This window comes from Doryrhamphus excisus, chromosome 14 (genome assembly GCF_030265055.1).
Source record: "Doryrhamphus excisus isolate RoL2022-K1 chromosome 14, RoL_Dexc_1.0, whole genome shotgun sequence".
Classification (NCBI taxonomy): domain Eukaryota; kingdom Metazoa; phylum Chordata; class Actinopteri; order Syngnathiformes; family Syngnathidae; genus Doryrhamphus; species Doryrhamphus excisus.
Window position 1 is genome coordinate 3414320 of NC_080479.1, and position 22540 is coordinate 3436859.

Consider the following 22540-nt stretch of genomic DNA (forward strand, 5'->3'; position numbering starts at 1 on the left):
AATGATCTATAAGCAAAAACATGACCGTATCTCTTCATTTTACCTCAAAAACCGAAAATAACGAATGGCTTTACTTGGCCAACTTTCACAAAAACACTGACTTGTACCAAAACTTTATAAGTCACATCATAAAAAAACACTGAAAGTTGGTAACTTAACGCCTTCCACTTCACATCATATCACACACTAAAAGTTTATCCCCCGCGACCTAATAGACAACCACCACCATCACCCAGGGTCTACAGCTCTACCGATGGAGCTCGAAGGAGGGCCAGGACCTCTGGCGGAAACTGGTCCGTGGCCTTGTTCGTCGGAGTCTTCAGCTTCCGCATCCGGAGGGGGCTGATCAAGGGGTCAGAACTCTCAAGAAGACGGTGGAACAGGTCGGTGTTCGACTGAACCCGGGACATCTGGCGCGAATGGTGCTCCCGGATGGCCTTGAAGTCCTTGTTTCTTGCTTCTTGGGCTTCCTCTGACATCGCCCCCAGGGGAAGGAGCATGCCGGCGGAGACAGCGGGAGCATGGATCAGGAGCTTGTGGACCGACTGTGGCATCCTGAACCACCCATATAGGCTGACCAACATCCTGGCCGTCTCAACCGCGTACACGCCGAACCGCTCCTCGTCGAGGTTGAAGTTGGAGGACGCAGCGCGGAGGAGGTGGCTGAAGCGGCGGATCAGGGTGGAATCAAGGCCCAGAATGTCCGCAGACGTTTCGTGCTCCAAGAAGAAGCGGCGGGCAGAGTTCCCATTGTTGGTTGTTCCAGATCCGCCAGGAAGGGGTTGGTCGATTAGGAGCCCCAAACGCTGACGAAACTCGGTCTTGATCCGCTGCTTCTGTTCCTTGACAATCCGCTGCTTCTCCTCTCCACGGGCCTGCCACTCGCAGAACGGGAGTCTGTACGCGATGTGAAGGAGCATCTCCATCGACCGGATCCAGCAGTGGAGGGTGGAGATTCCGTGCTGGGTCCGGTCTCCAGTGGGCCGGGCCAGAACTCCGTCGATATCGTTCATCTCGGTAGGCTTGGCCAGGCAGATGCTGCAGACCTGTTGCGACCGGATGTCCTGGATGGCGTTGTGGACCTTGCCGTCAATCATGGTTAATGCCATGTCGTGGCGGACGGAGATGGTGCCGTCGTTGGTGAGTTGGACGGTTGACGGCGTGAGTGACTCCACCTCCTGCTTGAGTTGGACGTAGGTGGAGGTGGTCAACTCCCTGGACTCCTTTTCGAAGATGAAGCTGATCGGACGACAGAAGAAAGTGGAGTTTGGCTTCGGGTTTGCCCAGATCACTCGGCCATCCTCGGTCCGGAGCCGCAGAGGGACCATGCTCGCCAGGAACATGGTAGAGTCGTCGACGTCCGTTGACTGTCGATGGCGGTAGACTTGTTGACCGGTAGCACCGTCAAACCCGTAGTTAGAGGTCAGGATCAAGGAGCCTTGAGCTGCCGACGATTGGATGACCGACGCCTGGAGCGTGCACAGCCTTGACGCCGTGTGGTCAACCAACTGCTGCACGGGGACAGAAGCGCCACGGTCGTCGACAGCAACTCCAGCCGGATGGCATCGTTTCTTGGCATCCAATACGAAGTTGTACGGTGGGAAGATGTCGGCGACGTGGTCCTTCGATGTCTCACGGACCACTTGGTACGCAGCTCGCGTCATGTTGGTGTTGAAGAGCAACACGAGAGCTTCGTCGGCCGACAGCATTTTCGGAAGCGATGGAGGGGGTGCGCGGTACGATGCCTGCACCACTGTAGGGTCCGGGCCATCTGCTGCCATCACTTTCTTGATGATGTCGGCTTCGGTGTGCCTCCCCTCCTTCCTCAGAGTCATCTGAGACGCGTACGCCAGCTGCTCGCCGGTAAATCCTTGGTCGAGGAGCTGGGACACGCTGCGGCGCCGGGTGGGGGAGGAGACGAGGGAGAAGGCAGCCGGCATCTGCGACGGTCGTCCGCCCCTGCGGCCATCCATCGTGTTGTCCTGCTCGGGAGCTGGAGGTTCCAGGCTCGCCACTGGAACAGATTCGCGAAGCCAGACTTCATGTTTGTTGAGCATCTTCGCGAATGACCGTCGAATTCCTGGAGCATCCCAGCGTTGAAGTATCATCTTCCGTTGATAAAGAACGACGTCCCGGATGACGGATCGGTCAGGCACACATCCAGGAGGAACCGAGAGACACAGGAACTCGACACCAGCTTTCAATGCCGCGTCCGACATCAGGAAACCGGCTCCCAGCATCGCCTCCAGAAGCCCCCGACGGGTGGGGGACGTCATCTCATGGAGTGGATCTGAAACGGGAAAATCCAGTTTACTCCTAAAGTTGCAAAAAGTGGCAAAACCTTTTCCAACCAAGTAAAGAGTGATGTCGTAGGTATCACATGATGTTGATTTGAGTCTGTGCTTGGCCCTTCTTCTGTATTATATGACCCATTGAACAAACACTAAATGACTGCTCGACAACATGTGATTCAAACCAAAGGGAATTCTCCCAGTATTGGCTCAAAAGGAGAAACGACCACCTGGTTGGGCAGTTGCCATCCTTGGGTGACTGGAGGTACCACAAAAACTTGGAAACACGCACGTTCACTAGTGAGCACAAGTGCCCAACATTTCACTTGCTGGGAAGCGGTACAAAGAGGAAACTGAAAACCTTACTTTTGAACGCGCACTGCTCCTAATCAGGGGGCTCGGGGACCAAAGTAAAAGCACACCCCAGTTCCTCATGAACTAAAAAAAGGAAAAATACCCCTTTTTTCGAAAATCGGAGTGATCAGTTTTGATCGACTTTTTCGTGATTCTGGACCAGTGTGACTTGGGGTGAAGCAGTCTATCGCTGAAGGAGCTCTCAAGTGCTGTCAAAGTGTCCTGCAGGGGGTGGGAGTCGTTCTCCAACATGGATGATAGCTTAGCCAACATCCTCCTCTCTCCCACCACCTCTACTGGGTCAAGGGGGCAACCCAGTGCAGAGCTGGCCTTCCTGATGATCTTATCCAGTCTCTTCCTATCCGCAGCCGAAATGCTGCTGCCCCAGCAGACCACTCCCTGGAAAATGGCTGAAGCCACAACAGAGTCATAGAACGTCTTGAGGAGTGCCCCTTGCACTCCAAAAGACCTCAGTCTCCTGAGCAGATAGAGTCTGCTCATGCCCTTCCTGTAAAGTGCTTCTGTGTGATGAGTCCAGTCCAGTCTATTGTTGAGATGAACACCCAGGTACTTGTAGGATGTCACCATCTCAATGTCCATTCCCTGAATGTTCACTGGTGTTGGAGGAGAGTGGATGCGCCTGCGGAAATCCACCACCAGCTCTCTGGTTTTCCCCGTGTTGATCTGGAGGCAGTTCCGCTGGCACCAGTCCACAAAGTCCTGTGTCAGTCCTCTGTACTCCAAGTCGTCCCCATCTGTGATGAGGCCAACAATTGCAGAGTCGTCAGAGAACTTCTGCAGGTGGCAGGTTGGTGTGTTGTAGTAGAAGTCTGCTGTGTAGAGGGTGAAAAGGAACGGAGCCAGGACCGTTCCCTGCGGAGCCCCCGTACTGCAGACAACTGTGTCGGACACACAGTCCCGTGTCCTCACATACTGTGGACGGTTGGTGAGGTAATCCAGTATCCACGATGTGAGGTGCAGGTCCACCCCTGTGTTCTCCAGCTTGTCCCTCAGAAGTGCTGGCTGGATGGTGTTGAACGCACTGGAAAAATCAAAGAACATGATTCTCACCGTGCTCCCAGGTTTCTCCAGGTGAGAGAGCGCTCTGTGCTGGAGGAAGATGACGGCGTCGTCCACCCCAGTGCCAGGTTGATAGGCGAACTGGAGCGGGTCCATCGAAGGACCCACCAGGGGGCGGAGATGGTCAAGGATCAGCCGCTCCAGGGTCTTCATCAGGTGTGATGTAAGTGCCACCGGCCTGTAGCTGCTGAGGTCCTTGGGGTGCGGGGTCTTGGGGACAGGAACCACGCAGGATGTCTTCCACAGCTGTGGCACCCTCCCCAGCTTCAGGCTCAGGTTGAAGATGTGCTCAACAATCCCGCACAGCTCATCCGCGCAGGACTTCAGGAGCCTGGAGCTGATGCCGTCTGTTCCCGCCGCCTTCCTCGCCTTGGTTTTCCGGAGCTGGTTTCTCACCTGGGATGTTGTGAGGGTCAGGTTGGAGCAGGGGGGCTGTGTGCGGGGGGAGGTTAGTGAGGAGGTTGAGCTGATTAGGTGAGAAGTGGTGGGGGATGGCTGTGTGCAGGAGGGGGAGGTGGGGGTAGGGCTGTCCACTCGAGGTGTCGATGGGGGGAGTTTCGGCAGAAGTTTCGGCAGGAGGTGCTGGGCCGGGGGATGGGCAGATGGTTGATCAAACCTGTTGAAAAATAGATTCAGATCGTTAGCCTTTACCTGGTCCCCAGCAGCCTGGGAGTCGGGCCCCTTGTGGCCAGAGATGGTTTTCAGGCCTCTCCAGACTCCTCTGACGTTGTTCTGCTGCAGCTGTTCCTCCATCTTTTTCCTGTAGCAGTCCTTCCCCTCCCTGATTTTCCTCCTCAGCTCCTTCTGCACAGCCTTCAGCTCTTCCCTATTTCCTGACTTAAAGACCCTCTTCTTCTCCTTTAGGAGAGCCTTTATGTCCGGATTAATCCACGGTTTGTTGTTGGAGAAACACCGTACAGTCCTGGTGGGTACAGTGTTTTCCACACAGAAGTTTATGTAGTCCGTGACGCAGTCAGTGAGACTGTCTATATCGTCCCCATGAGGATGGCAGAGTTCCTCCCACACTGTTGTGTTGAAACAGTCCTTCAGAGCCTCGTCGGCTTCATCAGACCATCTCTTCACTGTGCGGGACACAGCTGGCAGCCTGCGTACCAGAGGTCTGTACACAGGCTGGAGATGGACCAGGTTGTGGTCTGATCTTCCCAGGGGAGGAAGTGCTGTTGAATTGTATGCCTCCTTGGTGTTGGCAAAACACAAGTCCAGTGTTTTATTGTCTCTGGTGCAGCAGGTGACATACTGGGTGAAGGTGGGCAGGGTGGAGGATGGAGAAGCGTGGTTGAAATCACCTGAGAGAAGAAGGAGAGCCTGCGGATGTTGTGTCTGTAGCCGGCCCTTGGCAGAGTGGATGACGTCACAGGCCTCGTCTGCGTTAGCAGAGGGGGGAATGTACGCCGCTATCGCGATAACGTGCGAGAATTCCCGCGGCAGATAGTACGGTCTCATGCTAACGGCTAATAGTTCAATGTCTTTGCAGCAGAGTTGCTCTTTAATAGTGATGTGCCCAGAGTTACACCATCTATCATTCACAAACACTGCTAGCCCGCCTCCTTTCCTCTTACCGCTCTCCTTTGTCCTGTCCGCCCGCAGTAGTGTGAATCCGTGTAGTGTAGCGATCGTGTCTGGGGTCCGTGTATCCAGCCACGTTTCCGTAAACAACATGACGCTACACTCCCGGAACTGCCTCTGATGCCGGGTCAGCGCCGCTAGTTCGTCCATCTTATTGGGGAGAGATCTTACGTTCCCCATGATGATGGACGGGAGAACTGGTCTGTATCTCCTCCTCTTGTCGCGGCATTGGGCTCCGGCACGGCTTCCCCGTCTTCTCCTCTTTACCTCCCGGGGAACCTCGAGCCTCTTGTGGGGCAGCGCCGCTGTGTTGCGGAGCGCCAACAGCTGGTCCCTACTGTAAACAATAGAGTTTCGGCGTGCGGTCGAAAACATCGTCGAAAAAATTATGAGAAATGCCAGCTCAACACTATCACTATGGTTGACAGTTGAACTGAGCATTTACGAAGCAGTTCCTTTAAGAATAACCTAGAAAAAGAATGAAAAAGACAGAATAAAGAAGAAAAGAACTCAACGAAGAGCGAGAGCTGCTGTAGCAGGCTGCCACCAGAGCGGCGCCAGAAAGAGTGAGTAAACATTATTAGCATGCAATGAATCAGAGTATAAGGTACGATGTCGGAGATCAAGAACGCTTTTGTTGGCAAAAAAAAGCCATAACATATCATTTCGACAATACGGGTATCAAACCCGCTATTTCAGGAAGGCTGCCACAATTTCTGCAAGACCAAAACACTAATTAAGATGTGTCATTTTGAGTCAACAAGACCATGTCCACAAAGGAGATGAGGTGACTGAGAGGTTAAAGTGATGGACTGCTAATCCATTGTGTTCTGCACGCATGGGTTCAAATCCCATCCTCATAGGACTGTACTAATGCACCAGTTTTGACACCACCTGTGTTTTTAGGAAACATCATTAGAATGCAATTAATCCAAGCATCCGGTACGATATGGGAGATTGAGAATGCTTTTTTGGCAAGAAAAAGGCATAATATACCATTTGGAGAATGCAGGCATCGATTCCACTTCATCTCACATGCGAAGTGAGCGCTGTACCATTTGTGGTCCTACAAGAATGGGATTTGTTTTTGTGTACTTCGAATGAAATGTTTTCCGCATGTTGCAGAATTTTCCACAGGAAAGAAATCTTTAAGATGTATCACCAAAAGAGCTGAACCGCCCAATGTGGGGCTCGAACCCACGACCCTGAGATTAAGAGTCTCATGCTCTCCCGACTGAGCTAACCGGGCCTTTTTCTGCCAAGATATCACTTTTTAATTTTTTTAAATTGATGTGGTCTTCTTGATGTTTGATCAATTCCACACCCAACCTAGTTTCTCAGGGAACAAAGGAGCGAGAGGTTCAGTCATAGCTGAGAACTTTGGAAGTGTAGTCATCTTAACCCTCCTGTTATGTTCATTTGCCAGGAACAGCCATGATGTTCCCGGGTCAGTTTGCATGTTTATTTATCTGAAAGATGTCCAACACCAAAAAAATCCCCACAAGCATTGTTAGTTATTCACTACTAACTCCATTACTAACTATTCTATCAATCTTTAGTGCAATGGTGTACCTTACCTCTCACAGGTAGTGGTTTAATTAATTTTAATTAATGAATTAATTGAATTAATCAGAGGCATCATGACCAGTCTGCATCAAAACATTATCCTGTGGCAGGTTTCTGGCATTGATTCTTAATTCAGTTGCCATCCCTGGTAGATGGTAATGGGAATGGTAATCATGCCCGCGTGGCAGGCGAGTCTCTTTGCTTGTCTGACGTCTGTGTCGCATCCTAATTGGCTGGCAGCAAATGTCAACAACACGCGCGCGGCCCCCGCTTGGCAAGTGAGAATTCTACCACTGAACCACCAATGCCACGTGGGGACACACTGTAAGAGAAAAAAAATTCAACTGTCAAGTGGATGAGCCTCTGCAAAGTGGCGCTGAATGACAAAACATCACAATGTCATACTCTTTGGATTCAAGCACCTTCTGGCGTAATGGGATCCACAACAATCACGTCAGCTGTGGATGCAACGTCAATTCGTTCTTGAAGGGCAAGTGACAAAAAGAAGTACATGGTTCACAAATCAGCTGCCAAAGTTTCACTGACCAAGCACCCAGGTACTGCTGGGATTTGAACCCAGGATCTCCTGTTTACTAGACAGGCACTTTGACCAGCTTAGCCACAGTGCCAGCAGTGCATCTGGCACCAACACAAAAACAGTTCGCAAATGGGGAAAAATGTTCATACAAGGGAGGGAGTCCAAAGTCCAACACATGTGTGAATTGAGAGTCCCTGGGTGGGCTCGAACCACCAACCTCTCAGTTAACAGCCAAACGTGCTGGGCCCCGTTTCACGAAGCAGGTTTAGTGAAAACTCGGAGTATGTTAACCCTGAAATGAGGGAAACTCTGAGTTTTCCGTTTCAAAAAGTGAGGTAAGTCAAACCAGAGACAGAGGAGTAACTCCAGCCTGTTTCACAGAGAGAGGTAACTTAACCTCGGTGTCAGTTACTATGGCAACAGACTCTGTGAACATAACCTGGTCGGGACCGGGTTTTCTTCAATGAACCTCAAGTTTCTTTCTGTCTCCGCCCTCTTACGCTACACACGGTGTGATTCATTCATTGTCGCGCGTGTTTAAAGCCAGTTTGGTCGTTTTTCATAATCACCATCACCAACAGCAGTAAAATAAACAGAAAGACAAAAAAAAATTTATTTGGTCTTCTTTATTTCCAACAAATAAGGGAAAAAAATGGTTTCTTACTTTTTAATTGTTACAATCATCAACACAATTCACCTATGACCATGCACCCACCTCTAACTTGTGTTTTAATAATTCAATTTCCAGATCCGTTTTAGTTATCTGGCGGTCCAGCAGCACCATTTCTTTTTCTGTTCTTTGTACTGTTTTTAATAAATGCACTTTGTAGATTTCTTTTTGTGGTAGCTGGGAACACATAAGGATGACATTATACAGTTACACATGAATTCCACTGAATTAACCTCTGGAATTTACTGAATACGTATCTCACTGTGTCAATCTGTGCTGTGGAGGTTGAGAGACCCTCTTCCTGCTGCCCAGCCATGCTCTGTTAAAATGGATAAGAATCCGTTAATACTTCAGTGTAGGCTAAAAGTCACTATAATCCACAAAAGCATGTAAAGACATGTGAATGGAGAGGAAATCAGTAACATCAAGATTTTACCTCTGTAGGCCTCTCAGGCTCCCTCTCAGACACCACAGAGAAGGCAGCAGACATTGTGGTCCCATCATCTTCATCATCCTGTTTAGAGTGTTGTGTTTCACTATGCTATACTTTAAATATGGCATAATCTCTGGACTATTGGCTACTTACAGTTAAAGTGGCACATGGATCCACTAGACCAAGTACGCCTTCAGAATCTGTTGAGACAAAAGAAAAACACATGAAAGGGAAATTAACATTGAAATATAGGCCCAAAAGAAGTTTGAGGCCTATGCCTATTGCATCTTATCAAGGCTGGTGGCTCCTGTGTAATCATGTCCGAGGATGAGGTTCCTCCAGGGATCCCCTCTGCGACTGGCCTCCCGACAGTCTGACTCATGGCCAGCTCCTCTGCCTCGGTCAGACGTGGTGGGGGTGGTCCTCCGCCAGTTTTGCGGGCATCTGCCCGCTTTCTGTTGGCTGAGTAGAAGTTAGATGTTGCTTTTCATATGTCTGATTTAACTGTATACAGGTGAGGACATTTATGTGTGTGAAAACAATATTATGTTGGAGTTAATGCACACTGAAACAGCTGCTGAATGATATTTAGTGGTAAACATGATTAAAAAGAGGCACCCTGACTGTTATGCTGAGGGCTTACCTGTTTGAACAATGTTTTTATATTTCATCTTCAGCTGCTTCCACGTTCTTTTTTCGCCGGTGGGATTACATCTAAGTGACATAAATTGTAGCTGTAACACCATTCTACTTGTTTGCATCTGTAGCCTAATATTATTGTGATTACATAAATGTATATAATAAATTTAAACTTACGCATTGACTCGAGCACTAATCTTCTCCCACGCAGACTCGCGTTCTTTCGCTGCTGCAGCCGTGTTGCTTTTCTTTTTAAAAACGCTTTCAAATTCGCCGTATGACCGCATTAATATATCCAGTTCCAGAGGACTGAAATACGACGATCTTTTCTTCTCACTCGTTGCCATGGTGAATCGAGGAAACGGGGCTCCATTGATCAGGGCTTTTTAAAGTCGTGGTGCACGCGCTTAACTCAGAGTGAACAAACTCTGTGTTGATTGAACCAATTGAAATCACCTGTTCTGAAACCCGTAACTCAGAGTTTCCTGTCTCAGAGTAGATCAACTCAGAGTTCAGGGTTAGACTCCAGAGTTGGTTGAACCTGCTTCGTGAAACGGGGCCCTGACCAATTGCGCGACAGAGACTACAACAGCATGACTGCAGTCAGGTTTCACTAAGTGCTGTCCACCTTAACTCTCGGGTGGTCCGTTCTCTTACTTTTCAGGTGTCATTCTGAGTTCTGCCCTTTCACAGGAAAAAGAGCCTTTGTACTTTTTCACATGAACTCTAAAGAAAGGTACAAGCGGAGATGCACTGCATTGGCTGGGAATTGGACCCAGGGCTCCCGCTTGGCAAGCGAGGATTCTACCACTGAACCACCAATGCCACATGGGGTTGCACTGTCGGAGAAAAGTGGCGGTGCCTTTAGTAGAAAAGGAAATCCTGTGCATCTGGCACGGACACAAAAACAGTTCACCAATGGGGAAACATGTTCATACAAGGGATGGAGACCAAAGTGTCAATTGTCACCAGTGAAACACCCTCGAGAGGTAAACAAAACAGCATGTCAAAGCAGAGCGTCAACAATCCTCTCAGTCACCAAGACTGCAAGGAGCAGATCAATGGGGGCAGTGGCCCCCATTATCCTCTACCCAAAATTTAGACCACGAGTGCAGAGAATGCGGACCGTGAAGGAACAACAAAAGCCCCCGTCGACAACACCCTGCCCCTCATAACCCCCCGGCCCCATAACCAACAGCGCAGAACCCAGTGAACTGCGAAACACCCCCATCAAGGCAACCAACCGACCAGGTAAAGGTAAAGAAAACAGCATGGCACGGAGAATGCGGTCTGTTAAGGATGAGTTAGTCGATTTTAGCTGGAAACATTTGATGCAATGGTGTCCTGTGGTCGATTAGCTCAGTTGATCAGAGCGTGGTGCTAATAAAGCCACGGTCATGGGTTCACCCCCGTACTGACCACTCTTCTTTATCTGCTCCAGGAACAACAAAAGCCCACGGCAAAAACCCATCGGGCCCCATAACCAACAGCGCACAACCCAATCAACTGCGAAACACCCCCATCACGGCCGCTAACTGACCGGGGAAAGGTCAAGAAAACAGCATGGCAAAGCAGAGTGGTGGCAAACCTCTCGCGCACCGTGACTGCATGAAGCAGATCAATGGGGGCGGCCACCCCATTGTCCTCTACCCAAAATTTAGACCCCGAGTGCAAAGAACGTGGACCGTGAAGGAACAACAAAAGCCCACGTCGACAACACCCCACCCTCATAACCAACAGGACACCAGGAAAACCTATCCAAGGGTCAATGTACGTCAGGTTGGAAGCGTCGAACCAGGGTGAGGTTGACACACCTTGTCTGGTCCTCAGGGCGTCCGTGGCACGAGGTGAGACCCTACGGAAGTAGCACTATGCACTAGGCGCTCCACATCAATTGACAATACTGTTATTGGAGGAAGGAAAGAAATCAGGGCACAAACACCAGTCATGTTCTCGGTCGGTAACCTATCACTCACGTCGGGTCCACCGCACCACTACCAGAGGTCAGCCCTGAGGAGCGACCAGAAGAAGGCATCCACCAGTAAGGTAGAATTACACTAAGAGGTATTAATGCCGGGTTGTACAAATCGGGAACCTGTGGAAACGGTAATGCACATACATTTACCTTTCGCCACTGTGCTGCTGAATATGGGCTTACCTTTGACCTCTGTAACCCCGGGGTGCGCGAATGGCCTACAATTAGCCAATAAAACAAAGGATTCCTTGTAGAATTTAGGCAATCGATCCCGCTACCTCTCACATGCAAAGCAAGCGCTATACCATTTGAGCTAATTCCCCTGCTTTTCCTGAATTGGCAGAGAAGGTCCAGTCTCAGAACTATATTGGTTCTTGAATTAACTCAGAGCAAATGACTACTGGATCGTGGGAGGGAGCAAAGCAGTGGCTCAACATATTTGATAGTGCATCCCATGCCAGAAAGCTCGAGGAGCCACAGAGGAACAAAAGATGGCTGACATACCTCAAGACCACATTGAGCCTTCTCCACCAATTACCTATGGTGGCATGGATTGTTTTGGCCCCTTTCACACAAAACAAGGGCATAAAGAACAAAAACAGTACAGTCTACTATTCACTTGTCTATGTTCTGGAGGTGTTCATATAGAGATGCTGGAGGACTTGACCACTGACTCATTCATCAATGCCCCAAGATGCTTCATTGCCATCAGAGGTGCTGTTTGGCACATCCGATCAGATCAGGGAACATACTTAGTTTGAACTAAAAATGAAATGGAAAAGTCTCTAAAGGAAATAAACACAGAAAGAGTAACAGAATACCTGGCAGACAAGCAATGCAACTTTGTCATAAATGCAAGCCATATGGGAGGTGTTTGGGAGCGCCAGATCAGAACCATCAAAAACGTGCTCCTTTCAGTCCTAGCAAACAGTGCTGGCAGGTTGAGTGACAGTTCCTTGAGAACCTTTCTTTAGGAAGCCATGTCTGTTGTGAATAATCACCCTCTTACTGTGGACAATGTAAACAACCCATGTGTCTGGAACCACTTACACCTAACCACCTGATTACCATGTAGTCATCTATTCCCATGCCACCACGTGTTTCCAAAATGGCGCTGCGGACGGCTGCCTTGGTGTGTTGGTCCTCCAGCACCTGGACTCCGCAGGAACCTATGCTAGGATCCTGTTTGTGGACTTCAGCTCCGCCTTCAACACCGTCCTCCCAACTCTGCTCCAGGAGAAGTTCTCCCAGCTGAGCGTGCCTGACTCCACCTGCAGGTGGATTACAGACTTCCTGTCTGACAGGAAACAGTGCGTGAAGCTGGGGAAACACATCTCAGATACAAAAACCGTCAGCACCTGATCCCCCCAGGGCTGCGTTCTTTCTCCTCTGCTCTTCTCCCTGTACACAAACAGTTGCACCTCCAGTCACCAGTCTGTCAGGCTCCCGAAGTCTGCGGACGACACCACCCTCATCGGACTCATCTCTGACGGCGACAAGTTTGCCTACAGGTGACAGGTTGACCATCTGGTTACTTGGTGCAACCTGAACAACCTGGAGCTCAACGCCCTAAAAACAGTGGAGATGGTTGTCAACAGGAAGAACTCAGCCTCTCCTGTCCCCATCACCCTCTGTGACTCTACGATTGACATTGTGGAGTCCTTCCGCATCCTGGGTACCATCATCTCCCAGGACCTCCAGTGGGAGCCGAACATCAGCTCCCTCATCAAGAAGGCACAGCAGAGGATGTACTTCCTACGTTCCTATGGCAGCTGAAGAAATTCATCCTGCCAAAGACAATGTTGGTGCACTTCTACAGCTCCATCATTGAGTCCATCCTCACCTCCTGCAATCTCCCGTCCCTCCAGGATCTGTACGCCTCCAGGACCCTAAGGCGTGCAGAAAAGGATTGTGGCCGATCCTTCTCAACCCGGACACAGTCTCTTTGAGAGGAGGCTGCGGTCCATCAGGACCAAAACCTCACGCCACAAGAACAGTTTCTTCCCGTCTGCTGTCAGCCTCATCAACAAGTCCCGGAACCCCCCCCTGACACTGTTCACACCCCACCTCTGCCTCATCCTGCCACTTTGACACTCTATATGCGTTAAATTAACGCTCAGTTTGGACTCCTAGGAAAAACAATCAGACTGCAGTTCCGGAACAACAAACAAAAAACAGACTGTGTACATATATTTATACTGTATACTGTATATTTTGTATTTTCATTTTTTAATAGATGTGTCTGCACCTACTTCACCAAAACAAATCCCCAGTCGAGGTCAGCAGGCCCCGTCTCCACTGTAAACAGTGTGGACTGGGCAATGCTTCCCTTTTCGGAGGGTCCGGACGGTTTGCCAGAACCCCTTCGAGGCCGACCAAAAGTCGTGCTCCATGGCCTCACCGAATTCCTCCCACACCCGAGTTTTTGCCTCGACAACCGCCGAAGCCGCGAACCGTTTGGCCTTACAGTACCTGTCAGCTGCTTCCGGAGTCCCACAAGCCATCAATGCTCGATAGGACTCCTTCTTCAGCTTGATGGCGGCCCTGACCTCTGGTGTCCACCATCGGGTTCGGGGCCTGCCGCCACGACTCGCACTGACCGCCTTGCGGCCGCAGCTGCGGTCAACCACCTCAGCAATGGAGGCACGGAATATGGCCCATTCGGACTCAATATCCCGGTCCTCCCCCGGGATGCAGGCGAAGCTCTGCCAGAGGTGAGAGTTGAAGACCCGACGAACGGGAGACTCTGCCAGACGTTCCCAGCACACCCTCACTACTCGTTTGGGTCTACCAGGTCTGTCCAGCATCCTCCCCCGCCATCTAATCCAACTCATCACCAGGTGGTGATCAGTTGACAGCTCAGCCCCTCTCTTCACCCGCCTGTCCAGAACATGCGGACGCAGGTCTGATGACACGACTGCAAAGTCGATCATAGACCTGCAGCCTAGGGTGTCCTGGTGCCAAGTGCACTTATGGACATCCCTATGTTCGAACATGGTGTTAGTTATGGACAAACTGTGGTTCGCACAGAAGTCCAATAACATCACACTTCCCGGGTTCAGATCAGGGAGGCCGTTCCTCCCAATCACGCCCCTCCAGGTCACACTGTCATTGCCTACATGGGCGTTGAAGTCTCCCAGTAGAACGACGGAGTCACCAGGACTCCAAAAAGACCGGGTACTCCGAACTGCCGTTTGGCGCGTACGCACAAATGACAGTTAGGACCTTTTCCCCAGCCCGAAGGCGTAGAGAAATTACCCTCTCGTTCACCGGGGCTGACTCCAACACAGAGGCACCAAGCCGGGGGTCTATTAATAAGCCTACACCAGCTCGCTTCCTCTCCCCTGCAGCAACTCCAGAGTAGAACAAGGTCCAGTCCCTCTCGAGGAGTTTGGTTCCGGAACCCAAACTGTGGGTCGAGGTGAGTCCGACTATGTCTAGCCGGAATATCTCAACCTCTTGCACAAGTTCAGGTTCCTTCCCCACCAGAGAAGTGACATTTCATGTCCCAAGAACCAGTTTTTGGCCACCGAAGACCAGGTCACCCATGCACCCGCCCTTGACCGCCACCTAACACACAATGCACCGGACCCTTATGCTTTCCCCCCGTAGGTGGTGGGTCTACGAGGGGGAGAGCCCATGTGGCTGGGGGTGAAGGCCCGACCACCAGGTGCTCACCTGCGAGCCCCTCCCCCGGGCCTGGCTCCAGGGTGAGGCCCCGGTATCCCACATCTGGGCGAGGTACGGTTCCTCCTCCTCCGTCACCTCCTCAGTGGCAAAGCTTCGGGGTGGACAAGTTCCGCCCGGAATTCCTCAAGGCTCTGGATGTTGAGGGACTGTCTTGGCTGGCACGTCTCTTCAACATTGCGTGGAAGTCGGGGACAGTATCTTTGGATTGGCAGACCAGGGTGGTGGTTCTCAAGAAGGGTGACCGGAGGATGTGTTCCAACAATAGGGGGATCACACTCCTCAGCCTCCCTGGGAAAGTCTATTCCAGGGTGCTGGAGAGAAGGGTACGACCGTTGGTCGAACCTCCGTTACAAGAGGTCCAATGCGATTTTTGTCCTGGTCATGGAACACTGGACCAGCTCTACACCCTCACGAGGGTGCTGGAGGGTGCATGGGAGTTTGCCCAACCAGTCTACATGTACTTTGTGGATCTGGAAAAGGCATTCGACCGTGTCCCTCGTGGCGTACTTTGGGGGGATTGGTGGCACGCTACTACGTGCTATCTGAAAATTTTTTTGAAAATATTTTGTCTTTGAACTGTTCTGCTTTCATGTTTTTATGTGGCTGTTTGTGGTGTGGCGGTGCCACTTCCGCTATTGTTCGTTATTTACGACCGCCGCAGTATACCTATTACACGTAGTATACCTATTAGCATTAGCAACAGTTACATTACATTAGCAACAGCTTCAGCCAAAGCAAAGCCAGGTAAAAACTTAATCATGTGTCCATTTGTTCTCATAGTTGCATCTTGTTTGAACCAAATTACAAATGTGTATTTCATCGTTTTATTTGCCTAGAGCCCAAAAAAGATTGTCCATCCAAACTTCTCTACTTTGGGGGGATTGGTGGCACGCTACTACGTGCTATCTGGTCCTTGTACAAATGGGGCAGGAGTCGCATTGTCAGTAGTAAGTCGAGCCTGTTTCCGGTAAACGTTGGCCTCCGCTAAGGCTGCCCTTTGTCACCGATTCTGTTCACAATTTTCATGGACAGAATTTCTAGGCGCAGCCAAGGTGTTGAGGGAATCTGTTTCAGGGGCCTTAGAATCTAATCTCTGCTATTTGCAGATGATGTGGTTCTTATGGCCTCTACGGGCTGTGACCTTCAGCGCTTACTGGGACGGTTTGCATCTGAGTGCGAAGCGTCTGGAATGAGACTCAGTACCTCCAAATCAGAGGCCGTGGTTCTCAGTCGTAAAAGGGTGGAGTGCTCCCTCCGGGTTGGGAATGAGGTCCTACCCCAGGTGGAGGAGTTTAGGTATCTTAGGTATGGTCACGAGTGAGGGAAAGTGGGAGCGTGAGGTCGACAGATGGATCGGCGCAGCCTCGGCAGTAATGCGGTCGCTGTAACAGACCGTCGTGGTTAAAAAAGCTCTCAATTTACTGGTCGATCTATGTTCCCACCCTCACCTATGGTCATGAGCTTTGGGTCATGACCGAAAGAATGACATCTCGGATACAGGCAGCTGAAATGAGTTTCCTCATCCTAGCTGGACTCATCCTAAGAGATAGGGTGAGGAGCTCAGTCATCCGGGAGCGCTCAGAGTAGAGCCGCTTCTCCTTCACATCGAGAGGAGTCAGTTGAGGTGGCTCGGGCATCTAGTCCGGATGCCTCCCGGACGCCTCCCTGGTGAAGTGTTCCGGGCATACCCAGCCGGGAAAAGGCGCCGGGGCAGACCTAGGACACGCTGGAGGGATTATGTCTCACAGCTGGCCTGGGAACACCTTGGTGTCCTCCCGGTGGAGATGGAGGAGGTGGCCGGGGACCGGGAAATCTGGGCTTCCCTACCAAGACTGCTGCCCCCCGCGACCTGGACCTGGATAAGCGGAGGAAGATTGATGGATGTGGAGGTGGAGAGGTGTGACATTTCTGATCAAATTCAGAGGTCATGTGTTGGTCCCAAAAACGGTCACTTTTTTACACCGATGAAAGGTATAAAAACAGCCCTGTTGCATTCGGAATCGGACCCGGGTCTCCGGGTCTGCTGAAACGACCGAAACATTCCCCATTCATTTCCAATTATAGCGAAAGCCCATTATGAATGTAATATACTTTTGTCCAGGAGTGGCGCTGTGGCCGCTTCTGTCCTCCATCCATGTTGAACTTCGGGTAATAAACAGCACAATTGCCGAGCGAGTGAGCGACGAGACGGACAAAAACATGGTAAACTACAGTAAAAGAAAACAGCACAACACAAATACTTGAAAATATTTTGTCTTTGAACTGTTCTGCTTTCATGTTTTTATGTGGCTGTTTGTGGTGTGGCGGTGCCACTTCCGCTATTGTTCGTTATTTACGACCGCCGCAGTATACCTATTACACGTAGTATACCTATTAGCATTAGCAACAGTTACATTACATTAGCAACAGCTTCAGCCAAAGCAAAGCCAGGTAAAAACCTAATCATGTGTCCATTTGTTCTCATAGTTGCATCTTGTTTGAACCAAATTACAAATGTGTATTTCATGGTTTTATTTGCCTAGAGCCCAAAAAAGATTGTCCATCCAAACTTCTCCAACTGCTGCCCACACTGGACCAGTGAAGACTGGAGGGAGGGTATTTCTGTTGGACCACAAGCGCTGCCGACTCCAATGAAGTCCACAATTGACGATCTCCTAGATAAACACTAGCAAAGACCCCAACAGCATGCTGCATCCAACAAAATTGCACATTTCTAAATACATAAAACACAACAGTAAATTTCTCAACACACATCATCTTCACTAAATACCAGCCCAGAGAAACTGCAACATACACAGCAGCTTTGGTAGTCGCGAAGCACTACCAAAGCTGCTGTGCCTGTAGTGACACTGCCTGCAGCGATGGTTATTTCACCACCTCAAAATATCAAGCGGATGGGACATCAAACACATGACTTTTATCAACGAGGCCCTGTCAGATACTCTTATTGCTGCAGAAGGTCTGACAGACCCTAAGATGCCGTTTAAAGATTTCAGTCAAACAGACTTCTTCCAGCAAGAGCTGGATGAGACAAGAAAGAGGGTGGAGGAAAAACAGCAGAAGAAGAAGGAAGAGGGAGGAATCTCCTCCACCCCCTGTCCGAAAGTACCTCTGCAGGATGCAGCTGAAGCAGGGCCCGAAAAGCCCCCACATCCACGCTGGCTTCTAAGAAGTACATCTACTGCCCTGCCAAAGTGTTCTCCATTTATAGAGAGCACAGGATGAAAAAAAGAGATGAGCTGGAAGGAGTTCCAGGCCTCTCCTTTCTATGAAAAGGAGAAACAAAGACGGCAAAATAAGTGAACAATACGTATATTTATTATTCATAACTGCTTACATGTAGATTATTATTTATTTTTTATTATTGAGAGTGTTCTTGAGTGTGGTACCCTGATAAATAAATATTATTTGTTACATTGCATTGATCCTCTCGCCCGAAGACAGCTGGGATAGGCTCCAGCACCCCCGCGACCCTTGTGAGGAAAAGCGGTAGAAAATGAATGAATGACATTGCATTGATTTTGTATTTTATTTCAAGCACTGGTATCAATATAAGCCTGATAGGAATAGTTTGTAATGATATAGGGATTAATTGGAAAACAATAATATTGTGGAGAAGAAAACAGTGACTTGACTGATGACTTAGACGGGATTTGAAAACCTGAATTCATTTCTCTGAAGTCTCTCTGCTTCTCCGACGTCTCTCTTGCATCCCGATTGGCTGGCAGCAAATGTCAACACCACACGCGCGGCCCCCGCTTGGCAAGTGAGAATTCTACCACTGAACCACCAATGCCACGTGGGGACACACTGTAAGAGAACAAAATTCAACTGTCAAGTGGATGAGCCTCTGCAAAGTGGCGCTGAATGACAACACATCACAATGTCATACTCTTTGGATTCAAGCACCTTCTGGCGTAATGGGATCCACAACAATCATGTCAGCTGTGGATGCACCATTGACTCGTTTTTGAAGGGCAAGTGACAAAAAGAGGTACGTGGGTCAGAAATCAGCTGCCAAAGTTTCACGGACTAAGCAGCCAGGCACTGCTGGGATTTGAACCCAGGATTTCCTGTTTACAAGACAGGCACTTTGACCAGCTAAGCCACAGCGCCAGCCGAGTAAGTCACCCTGGCAATGCTGCCTTTACTCTTCTAGACATAAACTGCTCCAACGCTGAGATGATGCCATTTGTCGTGTGTCATTCGGTCAGCAGGGGGAGAATCCCGTATATTTGGCACCGATACAAAGGGTTTACCAATTGGGAAGAATGCAAGGGCTCTCCAAAAGAGGCTCTCCAACACAAGTGTCACACAAGGGTCTAGAAATGGTCCCTGGGACTGACACAAATAACTAGGCTGTTAATCTGGACTAACTGTTAGAATAAAATGTAAATTCAATTATTATAGTGTTAAGTTATCACCCTTATATCCGTTTGCTTAGACAATAGACAAAAGTCTTGAGTGTTTTAAAGCAGGAACATTCCATGACGCTGACCAGCAACTCCCAGCACCACTAATCTTGCAGGTGCCTGGGAATGCCAGCAGTGGCCTTGAAGATGTTCCTGTTCATCATGCAAAATGCGCCAAGATAAGAACACATGCACAAAAAGTAATTGCTCTCACATACACACACACACATAGACAACAAGTACAGCTTGTGCAACTGCTTGCTTCCCCCTCCCCTTAGTGTTGCACGACCATGTATTAGGGACCTCCTAAAGAAAATAAAAAGAGAGGAGCATGAATGGCATCCTCAGAGTGGAGCGGCATGTCACTGGGTTTGTTTTTTCACTCTTCTCGCTGCGAGAAATTTTGAATTTTGTTGTCTGTCTCTTCTGTAATTAAAGTGTCACAGGAGTTTGAACCTGAACCTGAAGTTTGGTGCTGCATTCAGGTTGCAGTCTCTAATGAGGTGTGGGTTTGAGTCCCAATTCTGACAGCTTCTTGCATCTTGAAGTGGCGTCACCCTTCATTCTAAAGTGGCCGAGGCTGCTCCTCCTGGGCAGTAAACCAGGGGTGCTTTTCAACATGACTGCTGCTGAAAAGTATACAAAGCAGACCTATTGCATTCTGGGGTCTTGCGTTTCTCCAGAAAACAGTCTTTGTTCTTCAACATGACCTCTGATAAAAAGTATGAAAACCAGAGTCATGGAAATACCAGTAGAGGACTGCTGGAATTAGAACCAATGAGCCCCTCTTTGCTAGGCATGTAATTTGACCAACTAAAGCATAGTGCCTGCGAAGCATGCAAACTTGAAAATGGTGCCTTCAGTAAAAAAGGAAATGCTGTGCATCTGGCACCGACACAAAAACAGTTCACCAATGGGGAAAATGTTCATAAAAGGGAGGGAGCCCAAAGCCAGACACATGTGTCAATTGAACGGCCCTGGGTGGGCTCGAACCACCAACCTCTCAGTTAACAGCCGAACGCGCTGACCAATTGCTGCATAGAGACTACATCCGCATCACTGCAGTAAGGTTTCAGTAAGTTTCCACTTTTGACAGAAAGTTGCAAATACTCAAGTGCTGTCCACCTTAACTCTCAGGTGGTCCGGACTGTTACTTTTCAGGTGTCATTCTGAATTCTGCCCTTTGGCAGGAAAAGAGCCTTTGTCCTTTTTCAACATGAGCTCTGGGTAAAAGCTTAGATATACTGTATTGGCCGGGAATCAGACCCGGGCCTGCCGCTTGGCAAGCGAGAATTCTACCACTGAACCACCAATGCCCGCCTGAGGTGCCTATCTTTTAACTGGAACTGGAAAGGCTTGTGTAGCCCCGCACACAAACCAAGTGTCTTCCTCACATGCACACCCAATGTGGGTCTCAAACCCAGGACCCTGAGAGTAAGAGTCTCATGCTCTACCCACTGAGCTAACCAGGCCTTTTTCTGTTGTAGATATAATTTTTTGTTTTTCTTTTTTATCGATGTGGCCATCTTCATGTTTGATCAATTCCACAGACAACCTTGTTTCAGAAGGAGCGAGACTTTCAGTCATCTGTAGTTGTACAGACTCCGACTCAGGCCACATCTTTGTACCCGACATTTCCAATTTATGATCACTCTTCAACCGCCCCTGAACAGACACCCATGTCCACCCTCTCTTGGGGAACTATTGACTCGACTCAATTAAATGACACACTAAAATCAAAAGACCATAGTTGGAATCCTCCCAGTCTCGTTGGCATATCAACGAGTATGTCCACACCCCGAGGTTATCAAACTCGCTCCCAAGGAAATGTTGTAACTCGGGAAAGCATTAATGGCAAGAAGTAGGATTAAGAATCCTACTTCTTGCCAAAACCTACCCTTTGAAGTAGAAGGAGAAGCCTACCCTATGGTAGAAGATAAGATATGCCTTTATTCACCCCTCAGTGGGAAAATTTGCAAGTTCCCGCAAGTTCCGCAACAGCTGTGGGAGTACCTCAGTATGTTTACAGACCATGGACTCCTCATAAATTTAGATAAATAGCCTTATCCATGCCAAAACCACACAACAACCTTGACCAAATCCTGACTGACATAACTGACTTGGTACATAATCACCGTCTCAATTTAACTGAATTAGCCCGAATGTTGACATTGACCACAGGCTCCAAGTATGGTGCTTTTTGTACGGCCATTTAGCCAATTTGGCCAAAGGGGAATTCAGAACACGCTCGTGGCCCATTGCCATTTTTATGGTACCTGGCAACTTCAACCAGTGAACTCCACTGTACCGCTTATCCTCATCAACGGACTGTATTCCCCACCCGTTACCAGCATGGGGACATTCCAACCCAAGATGAGAACACACTGGACCAGGTACACAGCAACATAGTACGTGGCACAGACACAGCGTCACCCTTCCCCCACTTTTAGCCCAGACTGAAAAAGCAGAGAAACACCTTTGCAGCTGAAATTGCTTAGTTGGGAGAGCGTTGGACTGACTATCTAAAGGTCCCTGGTTCAATCCCAGTTTTCAGCACAATCGCTGTTTACATGGTGAGTTGGCAAATAAAAGGTGTAAAGGTGTGACTTTGTTCTCTTGATTTCATCAACATCGATCACGACAACACAGCCAGACAATTACATATTAAGACCAGACAAGTGCAGTTGGGAGGTGACGTACAACAAATGTTCACAGCATTAGGTCTGCAAAGTGTTCAGCTGATGCACATTTACTGGAAAGGAAAATGGGCTTTTGTCACTGTAGCCATGCCGACACAAGCTAAAATGTTTCTCCCGCCAGGACAACACCCACATGAAATTCAAGCTTTGCTCGCAGACAAATAAGAACCAGCTGAAATGAGCAATCTGCACCTCCAAGTCTGAGTTTATGGTTCTTGCCCAGAAAAGCATAGCTCACAGCCGTAATTGTATAGTGGTTCCTACTCTGTGTTGTGGCCACATCAACCCCGGCCGATTCAGGGTCATGGCAGGTGTGTGTTGCTTTTGTAATTGTATTGTCTGAAAAGACAAGATTGTCTGTCCACTTGAAGTGTGGTGCTATAAAAATACACTAGTTTTGACCACACCTGTATTTTTAGTAAACATTATTAGCATGCAATGAATCAAAGTATAAGGTACGATGTCGGAGATCAAGAACGCTTTTGTTGGCAAAAAAGCCATAACATATCATTTCGACAATACGGATATCAAACCCGCTATTTCTTGCATGTAGAGCAAGAACTCTAGCCTTTGAGTTAAATCCCCCCGCTGCACAGGAAGGCTGCC

The 22540-nt window shown here is 49.2% G+C and overlaps 6 non-coding genes across 6 annotated transcripts; 2 read left to right on the forward strand and 4 right to left on the reverse strand.

Moving 5' to 3' along the window:
- The first annotated feature begins 6093 nt into the window (after positions 1–6093).
- Positions 6094–6175, forward strand: trnas-gcu (transfer RNA serine (anticodon GCU)). The gene has a single exon. It is a non-coding gene; the product is annotated as a tRNA-Ser (tRNA).
- Positions 6176–6488: 313 nt separating this feature from the next.
- On the reverse strand, positions 6489–6561 carry trnak-cuu (transfer RNA lysine (anticodon CUU)). The gene has a single exon. It is a non-coding gene; the product is annotated as a tRNA-Lys (tRNA).
- An 872-nt stretch (positions 6562–7433) lies between these two features.
- On the reverse strand, positions 7434–7507 carry trnat-agu (transfer RNA threonine (anticodon AGU)). The gene has a single exon. It is a non-coding gene; the product is annotated as a tRNA-Thr (tRNA).
- A 2405-nt stretch (positions 7508–9912) lies between these two features.
- On the reverse strand, positions 9913–9983 carry trnag-gcc (transfer RNA glycine (anticodon GCC)). Its single transcript has one exon. It is a non-coding gene; the product is annotated as a tRNA-Gly (tRNA).
- Positions 9984–18865: 8882 nt separating this feature from the next.
- Positions 18866–18939, reverse strand: trnat-ugu (transfer RNA threonine (anticodon UGU)). Its single transcript has one exon. It is a non-coding gene; the product is annotated as a tRNA-Thr (tRNA).
- A 2779-nt stretch (positions 18940–21718) lies between these two features.
- On the forward strand, positions 21719–21791 carry trnav-gac (transfer RNA valine (anticodon GAC)). The gene has a single exon. It is a non-coding gene; the product is annotated as a tRNA-Val (tRNA).
- Positions 21792–22540: the final 749 nt, after the last annotated feature.